Genomic DNA, 12696 nt, shown 5'->3' with positions numbered 1-12696 from the left:
GTCTATAGAAATCCACAGTATCTCTAACATGTCTTTGGTGGGATATGAAACATACAACAGCAAAACATCTAAAATATTCAGTTGTTGTGTTGCTATCCGTGCAGCTGCCCATTATAACAAAGACTTTTTTTAAAAAAAAAGTCTCTCCCTCTCTCTCTCTCTCTTTCTGACAGATATCTATTAAAAGCTGCTGCTGACGTCAAAAGTGTCCGCCATCTTTGACAAGAGCTGCACTGCTTTCCCCCCATTGAAGAAGAAGTGAGGAGGACTCAGCCGACGCGCAGTGCCTTTGCAGCATCCCAGTCATATATAGAGAGAGGCTGGTATCGCTTAGCTGTTGATATACGCAGACATTTCCTCCCATACTGACTGCGGGGCACCGACAACAGGCACAGGTAAGACTGGGGACATTTTCTACTCCATTTTTAACGTTTATATTTCTCAGGCGGGTTGCTTTTTGTACACTGAAGCAGCAGATGTTTGGTATTTGTGAAACGTGAGCGGTGGACGTCTGTTTTCTCCCAGCCTGAATCATTTTTGATGCAAACGCCCATTTTATGCTTTTGGGTTTCATCTTGTTTTGGGGATGTAGCGGATCATTTAACAAAGAGAAGGGTAAAGGGAGCAGAGGAGGAAAGAAAAGGAGGCAGTGGAGGCAGTGCGTGACCTCCCCGGTGATGAATCTCAAACGCGCAGTGGATTGCTGAGAGGATGGATGCGGTGCGCTAATGCGTATATTCAATGTGGGCGTTTTCAGTGTTTCAGCACCGTGGACAGCACCGGGGAGGGAAGACACTCGCCGAGAAGGTGAAACCAGCGTCTCCGCCGGTCCATCCTGTGTCCAAACGCCGCAGTCTAAAGTGTGTGTGTGTGGGGGGGGGGGGGGGTAAGAGAAAGTCTTTAGCCGTATTTCTCCCAGCCATTTTGGAGAGGATTGTTCTCCTAAAAACCAGGGTCGTGGCTGACCGAGCGCTTCATCTCCCACCTCAAAGCTGCAGCATGTAGACTGCTGCTGATGTCGCAGCAACATGGTGAAACATGCGTCAATCCGTCGCACACATGTCAGCCAAGAAAAAAAAAAACAGTATCACCGCTGATTTGAAAGGAGCTGGAGGTGGCCTGATTGAGGGGATGTCATGTAATAGTAAACTGCGCCATGGTGAGGTCGGTGGGAGGAGGGTAGCCGATATAAACAGGAGGGAGGGGGAGGGAGGAGGGGGATGAAGCATGATCGAGCTCCGTGAATGCGTCTCTTCCTTTTATTTCTCTTTTTACGCAGTGTCTTTGCATCACAAGGGGCAAAAAAAAAAATCCGAGCCACATTTAGTCTTCGTGATCGAGGCTTGAAGGGAGCTCGGAGATATTGTGGCGGTATAACGGTGGGCGGGGTTTTTTTCCTTTACAGGCGAGAAATGGGGGAGAACAGCGCCGGGGAGGACCGCGGTGAAACCCGCACTATGACACCCACCCCCCTCACCCCCTCCTCCTCAGCATCCCATCCATCCATCCAGCCAGCCGTCTCCGGAGCGACGCACATAACTGTCAATGAGCCCTGCACGCGCTGTCTGTCAGTCGCGCATGGCGCACACTGGCTGCGTGCTGTTGGTACACACTTGCACTCCACAGTGTGTACCCGTTTGGTTTGCTACATGTATGATGCAGGGCATTAAGCTACGCACACATTACATACAAAGCTGCTGACTGAGTATTGTACTGCTTCCATGTGACTTTATTAGAGATATGTCAAAAGCACGCAGGAGCAGGGTTTGTCTCTGTGTGCGCGTCTCTGCGCCTCATTTGCTGTGTTATGTGTAATGATGCTCAAAATTCCATTTCATAACCTTGACTGAAATTAATTTTCTACTGGAGATCGTGGTCGAGCTGTGGGAGTTTTGGTGGCAAACAACAGTGAACGCGGGGATTGTGTGCGTTGAACTGACGCCCCGTGCTGCCTGTCACGCACGGCGCGCATTACCGTGGCTGCTGTGAGAGGTATCCGAGCCTCGTGATGCAGAAATAGAGACATGATTGTTGGTTTAGGCCTAGTCTGAGGTTTGACGATGCGGCACATCAGATATTGAAGTCATGTTGATCTCTGGCGCATCTGGAATTATTTTTATATCACCACATGGGGCGGTAGGCTGGCTGGCCGATGGTCACTGACAGATGCCGTCTCTTTAGGGTTGAATGAATGTTTGCCATATCACTGGAAATCTCGCAATGGGCTCTATAACATGAGCGGACTTTACCAAACGATGTCCTCAAATTACATTCATTTGGTGGGTCTGTGGTGATTTTTATTGATCTTAAAATAACAGGCAGAAGCAAACAGAGAAATGAGTTGATTTCTAAAGGAAGCCCCTGCAGCCTTTGTACACTGACAGCTGTGGATTCGTGACAATGGCAGATTATAGCCCACAGTATAGAGAGAGCACAGTAAAGCCCCCAAGGATGCTCCAGTTGCCATGACCGCTATACCATATCGCGTTATGCGGCTTGCACTGTTTGGACTGCAGAGAGGGAGAGAGAGAGAGAGAGAGAGAGAGAGAGAGAGAGAGAGACAGAAAGAAACAGGGAGGGGGTGGAGGTGGTGGTGGTGGGAGGGGGTGTCAGGCCTCCACTGCACACGCTGTGAAGGGGCTGCTCTACGGATAAATGGTGACTCACAACAGCATCACCATCCACTGATTGTTTCTCAGAAACACCCTGGCCATTGTTCATTTCACAGGGACACTTTTACACATGCCTGTGTTGTACTGTTCTGAGATGGAGCTAAAGCCCCTGTGATCGATGCTGGTGGATACTGAGCCGACTGGCTGCGCATTGCGTGTTTTGGTGCCGGCGCAGGTTTTATTTGTTTTTCTGTCTAACAGCTCTTTTCTCTTCAGCCTTTCAGACTCAGACTGTCAGCCTGAAGGGCTTTTATGCTTTGAGAGGCCTTTAACAGGCCTAACCATTCACCTCATGTCTGAGCAACTATACACATTAACCACATGCTACAGCCACGTAAACCCATGTCATGTGTGACATATCAGTCTGAGGGATCTTTGGCATTTTTTTCAACCGTTTGTCTGAAATGGAAAGATCTGATCACATTCTGAAGAAGAAATGCTTTTTGCAGACTAGACGATGAGCCTCTGAATCGCCTTTTATATTGTTTCATGTTTCACACTTGCAGTTATTTGCAAGAAAAGGTGTGGCTTTTTTCACATGGTGGAGATTTCATTCAGGAGTAAACGTCGTGTTTCTCTCCACAAATGACTGAGAACCCTGAGAGGACAGGTGCAGAATCACAAAACGAGTTTAGATTCTGACACCAACTACAGATGGACAAAATGACTGTATCCGCTTCAGGTACAGATAGAGAAGCATTCATAATTCATAACTCAAGGACATTTATAAAGTGCCCTTGAGCAATGAAACAGGCCTGCTCCCTCTTTTGTAAAGTGTTCTGGATTGAGAATGTGAACTCAAACCCTTCTGCGGTTTTCTTGCTGTCACTGTGCAGTTCAGGATTTAGCTGCATGACAAACAAATTCATCCTTCAGCAGCGCTTGTTCTGCTGCTGTCGCATTAGCAGCTCTGAGATATCCTGAGTGATACCCTGTGGTGGTCACATATGTTGTTCTGTCTCTCTTTTTTTGTGAATAGCTAAGCCTAACTCGGGTTCATCGTCCAGAGCCAGAGGAGACATGACCATTCTGTCTGAGGCCACAACAGGGGATAATGAGACATCGTAAAAGGAGTTATTTACTTTTCAAGACATTTTATTTAGCACAGAGCAAAGTCACCATGTCCGGGAGAGTCAGTACATCCCTGTTTCTTTTCATTACAGAGTCCACAACATGGCTTCAGCTTTGAAAAGCAGTGATTCAAATCAAATATTCTGGGAAATGAGTTTATTCGCTCTCTTGTTAAGGGTTAGATGAGAAGATTGATAACACTCTCATGTGTGTTTGTTAAATATTGACCGAACTAAGCAAAGCTAACAGCCACCAGCCAGTTGGCTTAGCTTAGCACAGAGGGTGAAAACAGGGAAACTGTGGGCCTGTGACAAGACAAAACAAAATGCAGCACCTCTAAAGTAAAAACATCACTGTGTGATTTTATGGAGAATTTTACAGGTTGTAAATCTGTGATATAGAATAACACATCCACTGTAACACTGGAACGTGTCGTTTTCACTCTTCAGCTTTGGTACGTGTTAAACAAATGAGATATTATGTGTTAATTAGTGAGCTGTAGAAGTGCTGCTCGGTGGATTTTGTCACCATTGGACAGAGCTGCAATCAATCTCCTCATTTAACTCTCAGTAAGAAACTGAATAAGTGAATATTTCCTAAAATGTTGAACAAGTGCTTCAAAAGAAACAGGAGAGAAGAGTACGAATTCAGAAGTGTCCAGTCTGAAGTGATATAGTTATGTGCAGAAATGGGGTAATAGTGTTTTAATGCTTGTGAGTGTGACCTACTTGACAGTAATACCTAAGCAGCAGAAATGGCAAGTCAGGATGAAAGGCAGCACTGAGCTTTTTTTTTTTTTTTTGTCCTGTCAGCCCACATGGGACAATCTCTCTTTTTGTCAGAGACACTCTGCATGTAAACAAAAACAGAGAAACAAAATGGCCGCTCCGGAGGAATCAGGGCTACGGCAACACATATAGAGAAAACGCAGTGGTGCTCACTACAACACAGCACTAATTCAGTGCTTTCATTTGTTTTTATTAGAAAGAGATGTAGTTTTGTTTTCATTCAGCTGTGATATCTTTTCATTTTTTGGGACGTTGTCTTTCAAAATTGTCCCGTGTTGTCTCGAAAGACAGTTGTCTGATTGCGTTATGTAGGCTAGTTAAATGGTTATTAATGGAGATAGGGAGCCGATATGAGCAGCATTCTTGTCATGAATCTTTTCATGCTCGCACAAAAGCATGACTTTTCTAAATTTAGTTTTATTTATCTTACCTCAGTTGTACCCTCTCACAGGAGAGATGTGGTTAATATTATCTCCCAAGTGATGCTCCTGCTTTTGAAGCTTTTCTGGAACTGAATATCAAAAACTCCTTCATGAGTTTACCTTTTAAAGGCTGTGAGGCTGATCCATTGTGCTGTCAGACTCTGTCATCATTCTGCCATCTGTCCTCCCTCTCTCTCTCAGGCTTAGATTATTATTCTTTTGATTAATGAAATGAATTTAGGGAGAGAAATCGTTTGCAGAAATGCATGCTCTCCATGAGAAAAAAATGGCATGAATGTCTCATATAGAGATCATTGCTGCTATTAAAATGATCCAGAATACATATTAAATTCCAGAGGACAGCTAGAGGCCAGAAATACCTTCGCTAACATATGCCCAGGAATAAACTCTGGGTGTCAGATTTTGGCAAGCTGATACAGGACAATAACTTGTGTATGTGTTCTTGTGCTGGGTATGATGCAGCCCGCCTCAGTTTCACATTGATCTGTAGCTTCAATCATATCAATTTCACCACAAGCATTAGCCGCTGCTTTAGTAGTATTGTATTGTAAAGCATCCCTACATGACTAAAGCTGCCGTTTCCAGAATAAAAGCATGCACGGACATCTTATCCCTGCATCACTGAAGCATAAAGTCACCAATTAATCTGCTTGGGTCAACATGAATACACCCTCTGTGCTCTGCATTGCACGGCTCAGGTTTATGTGCTCAGGTGCAGGGACAATATGACTGTATCAGTCCTCTGCAAACATGACACTGTGTGGAGTGTGGAGACGGTTTTCATGCAAGGATCAGTGAAGTGTTAGGTGGTGGGGTTTTTTTTTTTTTGGTAATATTGTTGCTGTAGGTCTGTTAGCCGGGCTGGGTAATTTATGGTGCTGCAGTGCAGCTGACTGGGGCTGTTGGTGCAGGTTAGCCTCTGCAATGCTTTTACATAAACCTGGTTCGACCCGGTACGTATAACACGTGACAAGGTTTGTCATTTTAACTTCATGATACAGCACACGTGAAGTATTACTGTGTTACGGTATGAAGACTGCATGAATTAAAGGGCATAATGCCGTGCATGGTGTGTTATGCATCTGGTTTCAAACCTGTCAGTGTTTCTAATGTAAATCTGGACATATTTTTGTTGTGCTGGCTAAAATGAATCCATAATGTGCTGACATTAATGTCCATCTACCAAATGCCTTATATACAGAGTGTCATTGCTATTGATTCTTTTAGACTGACCAGCACTGGAGGTGAACATTGCAGCATTTACTGCAGGAAATTAAATATGACAGTAAACTATAAAGGCGTTTATTACCAGTTTTTTTAAATATCTTTTAATAGACCAAGCAATTAACTGATTTTAAGCATGAATATATTTTTGCTGCATAAACTGTATGTTAATTATTTTTTTTAAAAAAAGGTTTACAGTTCTACAGTGGCTACAGATAAAGAAATTAGCATAGGTGTAATTTTATATTTTTATGTGTATTCTGTCAGGTATTTCTCATCCTCTGGGTGCACCTAATTGCTTTTTAATGTCTTTGTTTTTATGACTTCTCAAATATTTAACAGGCTTTTATGTGACGTGAATGAAGCCGAGAATCACAAAAAATGACTGAGTTCAGCTGAACTGCAAAATAAACCTCTGGGGATCACTGATTGGATTTTTTTTTTTTGCTGGAGTTTTGTATCATAATCCCTTGTGTGTAAATATGCTCCATGCCAAAAAGCTGTGACCAAAGGGCTAATGAAAGTCATCAGTATTGATTAGGCTATAAGAGTTTGATGGTCTGTTACTGCTGCATCACTAAAACATCAGGAATTCTGCCTTTTCACTCTGCGGTTTACTGGAACGTTTCCTGCCTGAGATTCCATCAAACACGCAGATATAAAAAGGACATCTGTCGTATGTTTCACCCAGAGAGCCTTCACACGTCTCTCCCCTGACATTTATTACGTTGTAAAACGAGAGAGGTTGTGCTTCTAATTCAAACTGGGCTCCGGAGGCCTGTACAGAAATTGCTTTGTTGATTATATGTGCATGCGCACCGCCGATCTCCTAAAACCCCCCCACCCCCTCCCCATCTGAACCCATCCTGAGCTGATGCTGGCAGCATCCGCTCATGAGCAGCCCTCCCTGTCACGTTTTGCTCATCAAACCTATCATATCTCCATGGCCCTCTAGCAGCCAAAACGTCATAACCGCACTGTAATGAATGTGGCTGCTTTCACTCCTCTCACGTACAGAAACCACAAAGGTGACTGTGAGCACAGAGCTGAGTGGTGTTGGCAGTGCTCAGAGGTGGTGTGGTATGCTATACATTCTGAATTATGGCCTTTTTATTTATATTTTTTCATCCTTGTCAGTGTTCCTCTCGTCTTGTGGCAGTGGCTTAAAATAACCTGCCTGCCTGCACCACTGAGATGTTTCTAGCTTGTCTACCCATCTGTTGTCCCTTATACCGCCGCAACGCCATCTTCAAGAGACGAGAAATAGGAAGATGACATTGTTTTTACGTCAGTGCTGCATGATAACTGATGTACTGGATGGCAGTTTTTACATTATCATGCACACAGGTCATCGTGTGCCTGTGCCTCAAGCTGTTTAGAGTGAGTGGTCACTCTGGAAAGACAGTTTATAAGAGTAGGTGTGTGACTGGAATACCAAGCGAGTAACCTCCTATCAACACCTCTTCATTTAATTTGGGCCTGACACTTTCAAAAAGCTGTAAACTGTAAGTTCCAGCATCCGAGAACCACACTCACTCTCCATACTGATGAGAAACTAAAAGCCTGTGGACCAACATGACTGTCAACAGCTCCTTAAACACTTTATAAACCACAGTGCACAGTTACAACAGTAGTTTCCCATTCTGACATCCTTTGTCTGCTCTGCCCAACCCCTCTACTGTAAATAACTTGGTAAACTGCCTCAGGCAGGGATAAGATATGTCTTGTAGAATTTATCTATGTGTTGTATAACATGCCTTGTAGGATACTGTGAGCAGATTATGTTTGAATGTTTGTGTTTCTGTAAATAGAGAGCACTAACCCAGTATGTGGAGTCCTCACCAACACAGTGGTTATGGCTTTATGGTGATCACATAAAGTTGTACATTAGGGAATTTATTCACATATTCTTCGATATTCTAAAGCTGCCTCTAATGCCTGGTTTAACTTAGTGCTTTGGCAGCTTTTCTCATTTCCCATACAGCCCTCAAAAACTGGTCAACAAAACATTACTAATAAAACATTACGTTTCAGGCAAATGTTCTTATTCCTTATGCAAACTGTCAGGACAGCATGGTCTTATAATGTCATATACAGCCTCACGGCAAGGACTCATGATTACTGCTCAGCCTGTATCAGTGAATTTATTTAGTTTAATTTCTAGACAGTAAAAATGTACATTGCTTTGGCCACATAGCAGCTAAGTTTTAAAAATATGGTTTTTAATAAATTTTCTCGATTAATAATGTGGTCCATAAAATATCAGAAAATTATAAAGGTGACATATAAAATAAATTCCATGTTTTCCCTGACTGACAGTTCAGAATTTGTTAAAGAAAATCAGCAAATGTTCAGATATAAAAAGCTAGAACCATTTTTTTTTTTCATTAATGTAAGTGAGAGTGCCATGTTAGCAGGTCTGTGAGGGTGTATTTAGGCACAGTGTGTGTAGCATGCTGATTAACATATTCCCCATCTTAATTTAGTGTGTTAACATGCTTACATTTTCTAACATTGGACCAACTGATCGACCAATACTTCCATCCGTACAGAGAAATGTTGCTAGCACGGTTAAAATGCAAGTAGTGGACTAACTAACAGTAGACTAACAGTTTCACCTCTAGTTCCTTTACCTTCTTGAAATCTGGCTCTGGCTGCCTAATGAACTCTGTAGCTCACCTTCACTTCCTCTCTGTAAGGTCATAACACAGGAGTTTTTGAAGTGTAATCCTCTGTCTAAAGCAGTTAGCCTGCACTGTTGTGATCCTCTGCCCCCCGCTCTTTATCCATGTGTTTCTGAGAGTGGTTACAGTGGGGCCAGATGAATAAGTGATGGGGTCTTGGACTCTTCAGGTCAATAATGCATAGCATTCTTTCTAGAGTGGGCCACTGTTGCTTCAGCACTTAATGCTTGCTCCTCTGTGGAGAGAGAGCTGCAGCTGTTGGGCTTGTTGAGTAATGTTACATCACTGCTGTGATTATTCAGGCTCGCTGTGGCTCCTGGAAGGGGAGCATCACCTTATTGTTTTGGTTATAATGTGCTGAAACCTCCAAACAGAAAGGCCTTTGGATTGAAGAAGCATTTTAAGGTACATATTTATTTATTTATTGTTATTTTAAGATGTAAAATGGCTGCTGGAATTTCTTAAAACATTAGATAAAATTTTGCATTTACAATATCATCTGTGGCCAAATGACAAGACAGCTCTGTCATTTTAAAGAGGAACGCCCACTTGATCCATTGCTGTCCAGTGCTTTTGTTACTGCAGTCCTCTGTAAGGAGAGATAACAGCTGTACCAAGGGAAGCACTATTGTAACCCTCACAATTAAGTCGTTTTACCCAACATTTATTTTTACAAGGGCATTTCATATGTATCCTTCATCTGTTACCACGCTAACTGTAGACAGATGGCTAGTTTTAAACTGCCAGACCTGAAGATGACCTTTATTTCCAGTTTTTATTTCCAGTTTTTCCACGGTGTTTATCTAGCTCTGCATTTGAGCAAATCATGAGCTGGTAAAGTAGAGCAGAATCAAAATATGTCAAAGAAAAGGGGGACACTCTTTTATCCTTGTCAGCTTGAGAGATATTTTTAAAATTGCCTAACTGCATCAATCACACTCAAGTGATGTTCTGCAATTATTCATGTTCTGTGAAACACACGACAGTTTCGACCCCACATTTCCTCCAAAGATCTGACGTTCAAAAAGAAAAAAAATGTTTGATTACAAAGATGGAGCGTCTGAAACTAAAACTGGAAAGCAAACAAAATGGCAGCCAACACACACACACACACACACACACACATTCAAACACAGAGCCAGAGAAGAGAGAAACACACATCCAACTCTATGTCCATGAAACACTTCAAATCAAAGATCTGTTACCTCTCTTGCCATGAGGTGTGACAGAGCTGTGCAGTATCCTGCCCACATGGCAAAACTCTGTCTCATATCAAGATGTCTGTCTTTGTCATACGAGTCAGGCCTTAAAAATATTATTCTATTTTGCAGCACTAATTTTCACACAAAGTTCACAGGAGCAGCCCCAATGTTGTCACTTCTCATAAACTGCATTGTGAAAAGGAAAAATTTGCTATTATTTGCAGCATTAATGTAACGCATTTACTGATGGACATGATTGGTTTTAACTGTAGATCATATGCTTTACTACAAAATATTTCTTAATGTGAGATTTAGTGAGAGACTTATTAATACTGTGTGTCTGTGTGACTGAAAGAAGACGAAAAAAGACAGATGTAAAAACAGACAGAGGAGATGAAAGATATTGAAGGCGAGAGGAGGAAAGGGAATGAGAAAGTGTTGAGGTGGAGCAGCTGGTGGGGGCTGGTAATCTTCTCCAGGTAGAATGTGATTGGACAGGGTGTGAAATACGCCGTCCTCCAGGAGGGAATGTGGGGGGAATGGAAATAAGGGCATCTTCATATCTTTCGTTATTGTTCCCATGGCGATTACACCGAAGTGCCACTCCTGAGGTAGTAAACAGAGTGATGGATGGATGGACAGAGTGCTAGAAAGATGTGTGTTTTATTAAACATTCATGTTGGTTTTTTTTTACAGAGAGAGTGTAGTTCAGTACATAAATGCAGGTATTAGCCATGTTTTATTGCTCAACTAATTATTCCAAATTCTGTTGATGAATGTGCAGTGCTCGGCCTCACTCCAGTAATTACCTTGAAACCTGTGGTAACTGCCACACAAGTCATATATCACTGCACCTTCTGTAGTGCCGTAAATTAAATCATGCTGCTCATCAGCAAACCTCACTCTACCACAGGCTGTGGGGCAACATGGATGTAATAAAATACGTGTATATGCCTGCATATAGAGGACAGCACTTGGATGGGTTTGTGTGTTTAGCGCACCATGCTACAGCCTAGTTGTGTGATTTTAATAACTTTGAGCAGGATTTTTTTTTCCCCTTTGAGCTTTACTGTTCTTTATTACCTACCTGTTTAATTCAGGACAAAAGGTCACTGTTCCTACCATTTCCTGCCATAAATGTCAGCATCAGAGTAACACACGATGACAGGGTTACAGAAATGCAGGGGCAGAGGATGTGGTGTTTGTGTGTCAACACACAGCAGGCAGCAGACACACAAAGACGGATTTGTTTAAAATGAACAAAGAGGTATACAGTATATGGTGGCTGCTGATTTCCTTCATCTTTCCCCCAAATCCTGTGTGTTAAAAAAAAATGGAAGGCCTTTAGAGTGGCAGATGTTTGGTGATGTTACTCTGTGTTAATTACCTAAAGGATTCAGTCAGTGTCTATAGCACTGCTTAGACCGACAGATGGAAAGCAATATTCAGTACATTAGTCTGTTTAGGATTGTACATAAGTTGATTACTGTAGTCTGACTATAAGATAAAGTGATTACTGTTACAGATAAAATTAAGAAATGTATTTCCATAAGCAAAGCAGTTAGTTATTTGAGTGGGCAGTGGAGTTGTTCCTAATCACAACCAGTTATGTTAATGTAATTCTATAAACTTTAATCTGGTGCAGCTTTAGTGTAACACAGTTATTTTAGCATGTGTTTAGCATGATTTATATATGGTGCATGCACGTCAGAGGTCATCGTTCAACCCGACTAAAGATTCCTGATTTGTCTAGAAGTTTATTATTCTCACCCAAACTGCTGACAGACGAAGGACTTTGTGTGAATAATTAAAGATTATTCCTCAGTTGGGCTGCCCAGCATTTAATCAGATGGGAATCTCCAGACAAATTAGTGTCCTTTGAGAGGGAGCGTTTCATTGATGACAGGGCAGCCTGCTGGTTAAAGACTCTGTAACTCAAAGGTCACCAGTTTGATTCTTATAATGGTATCTCTTTAAGTCATTTAACCCTTTCAGTGGTCTTACTGGTTATTTCCTACCTTTTGGGTGGTTATCAGTCAGAATTTAGTAGCTCAAACGCCAACTGAAATGACTGTCATTTATTTTAACTGACACTAGTTTGTGCATCAAAGCTTCTCCTGGTCAGTACATAAAAATGGTTAAATGAACAATGAGCTGATTCTTATAATTTTATGACAGCTGCACAAGTTGCTGCAGATATCTGGAGTTGACAAAACGCACATTTGTTGCTTTTTTTTACATTTATTTATATTCAAAATACAGAAGTAGAAATGATAGATATAAAACCAAATGCATCCAGAAAATTGGCCAAATGCCAGAAATCATATCACATGACTCTTTTGAGTTAAAATAGTTAATGATAGACAAAAAACTATGTAGCTTTTCCAGCAGTTTTTGTCTATATCCCTCAGTCTTCCTCACCTAATGGAACCTGCTCAAGTGTCACATGACCTGCATACACAGCCTCAGTGAAGGCAGCTGTGGGATACAGTCAGAGGCTCCAGGAAGGGTGGAGCAGACGATCTCTAGTTTGGAATATTTTGTTTCCACTATAAATTCTTTCTACTTTCAGTCAACTTCCTATAAATCTACATGTTACTCCTCATTTCTGT

The 12696-nt window shown here is 42.0% G+C and overlaps 1 protein-coding gene across 1 annotated transcript in view; it reads left to right on the top strand.

The window, feature by feature from the left end:
* Positions 1-258: 258 nt before the first annotated feature.
* The window catches only part of snap25a (synaptosome associated protein 25a), a 34132-nt gene continuing 21694 nt past the window's right edge, over positions 259-12696 (top strand). The window contains exon 1 of the mRNA XM_041064304.1: positions 259-395. The gene's annotated coding sequence lies outside the window, so the exon portion shown is untranslated. The remainder of the gene's footprint in view (positions 396-12696) is intronic.

This window comes from Toxotes jaculatrix, chromosome 19, assembly GCF_017976425.1.
Source record: "Toxotes jaculatrix isolate fToxJac2 chromosome 19, fToxJac2.pri, whole genome shotgun sequence".
Lineage (NCBI taxonomy): Eukaryota > Metazoa > Chordata > Actinopteri > Toxotidae > Toxotes > Toxotes jaculatrix.
This window is presented reverse-complemented; position numbering and strand designations above follow the sequence as displayed.